Source organism: Chaetura pelagica, unplaced genomic scaffold (genome assembly GCF_000747805.2).
Source record: "Chaetura pelagica isolate M959 unplaced genomic scaffold, ChaPel_1.0 scaffold911, whole genome shotgun sequence".
Classification (NCBI taxonomy): domain Eukaryota; kingdom Metazoa; phylum Chordata; class Aves; order Apodiformes; family Apodidae; genus Chaetura; species Chaetura pelagica.
Window position 1 is genome coordinate 343,275 of NW_009952354.1, and position 2,225 is coordinate 345,499.

General features: G+C 59.2%; 1 non-coding gene across 1 annotated transcript; it reads left to right on the forward strand.

Annotated features, from left to right (window-relative positions):
- The first annotated feature begins 1,450 nt into the window (after positions 1-1,450).
- Positions 1,451-1,523, forward strand: TRNAK-UUU. Its single transcript has one exon. It is a non-coding gene; the product is annotated as a tRNA-Lys (tRNA).
- Positions 1,524-2,225: the final 702 nt, after the last annotated feature.

Here is a 2,225-nt window from a genome sequence, read left to right on the forward strand (position 1 = left end):
GGGGGCTGGCTGCCCCCCCCTGGCTCCTCCTCCAGCCCCTGCCCAGGACTCTCCCCCCACCCCGGGGCACAGGTAGGGAGCTGCTGGCAGGTCCCCAGGGACCCTGGGCCACAGTCCAGCCCCCGGGGGGAGGAAGAGGAAGGTGACAGCTCCAGCAGGGCTTTTTATTTTTTTTTTTGGTGGGTTTTGAAGTGCCTGCTCTGAAGGAGGGGGTTACAAATCCACCTGAGGACACAGAAACAGGGTCCCCATGCCCTCCAAGTCCCTTGGGAGACTCCATCCCCACGACACAGCCAGGCTCCTGGTGCACCCAAGCCCTGCCCTGCCCAAGCAAAGCCCTCCTGCCCTGGGAAGTGAGGGCTGAACATATGGACCGTGGAGAGGAGGAGGTTGGACCCAGGGTGGGGGGGTGTTCTGCAGCCCCCCTCAGGGATCAGTGTCACCCCTGGGCTCAGCTCGGTGGCACCAGCAGCTCATGGGGCTCAGGGGAGGAAGGATCTGGGGATGCAGCTCCAGCATGTTCTCCTTGGTGGACAAAAACCTGAGGACACTCCAGGAGTATGAACAGGAATCATAGGAAATCAGTGCTCACCCCAAGTCCTGCCCCATCCTCTGCTTACAGATCCTTCAGATCCAGCATCTTCTCTGGAGATGAGCTCTGGGGCAGAAAGCTTCAGCCTTCCCAGGGGAGGTTTTCCTTCCAGCTTGGCCAGGACAGGCACAAAGAGCTCCAACACAGTGGGTTAGCTTCAGAAAAGTCACACTCTCCTCCTGAAGGGACGATGTCTTCTTCCTCACAGGCAAGGGCCAGGTGGGTTGGGTCTGCAGGACACTGGAAGGTTCCTCATGGAACAGAGGAGTCCTTTCCAGTAGAACAGGGAGGAAGGGCAAGAGAAAGGGACAGGTGGCCTTTAGGAACTGGTCTGAGCTGGTGGCCCCATCCTAGACCACGTCTCTGCAAACCATCCTTCCTGCAGCCACCTGAGGATCAGTCCCAAGTGGGAGGCTGGTCCAGCCCACAGGACAATCCCAGTCCCAAGCCCTGGCAGCACCAGCAGCACAGCTGAGAGGGCTAAGGAGCTGGTGTTGGGTGCTGGGATAACTGAGTTCAAAGCCCACAGCTGCTGGCTTATTATTTTCCTCACCCACAGCCTCCACCAGGCTCTTCTCCTCCTCCTTGTCACCCTGGCTTTTGGCTGTCCCCATGAGGACAAACCTGGCATTTATGTGTCACCTCCACCCCAGGGTCCCCCTCCTGGCCTGAGGAAGGGTTCCTGGGGCAGGGCAGGGTCCTGGGGTGCTCCTGGTGGGATGATGTCTCCTCTGAGGTGGAGCAGGGGGGGGGAGCTCCAAGGAGTCCCCAGGTTGTCCCACCAGTGCTGCAGTGTGTGTGTGTGGGGGGGGTGGACCTCCCTGCCTGTCCTGGACCCCCCCAAAATCCCCTCCAGGAGCCTGGATAGCTCAGCTGGGAGAGCATCAGACTTTTAATCTGAGGGTCCAGGGTTCAAGCCCCTGTTCAGGCAAAGAAATTATCCTTTAGGAGCCCGTGGGCAGGAGCAACTCTTCTTCCTGCTGGGATAGTCCCACCTGGAGCTGCTGAGGTGGGGATGGAGGAATCGACCTTCTCCCTTGCTCACTGAGACCTGTTTAGGTGCCCAAACGGACCATCCTCAGAGGTTGGGTTCCTGCTGGGCCTGATTTTTCATGGAGATGATGAAGGGGCTGGAGCATCTCTCCTAGGAGGGTAAGCCAGGCTCTTCCCAGTGGTGCCCAGTGCCATGACCAGAGGCCACGGGCACAAACTGGAGCACAGGAGGCTCCCTCTGACCATCAGGGGACACCTGTGCAGTGGCACAGGTTGCTCAGGGAGATGGTGGAGTCTTGGAGCTATTCCAAAGTTGGGTGGCCCTGGGCAACCAGCCCTGGACGGCCCTGCTGGAGCAGAGGATGGGACCAGGTGATCACCAGATCTCCAGCAACAAAGCTCCTGTGATTCTGTTGCTTGTCACCTCGAGCTCCCTCCAGCCCTGTTGCCTCTCACTTCCACCTCATCTCCTCCAGCTGGTTCCTCTGCAAGCAGGGCTCCTGCTGTGTCCAGGTGGGACAGGTAACTTCTGCTGCTGAAGGACAACTTCTCTACGGGCTGGTCTTCTTTCTGAGTCACTTTCAGAAGGGAAAAGGCTTTTCGAGCTTTCCCTGCGTCCCCCCGGGTGCCGGCAGCTCTT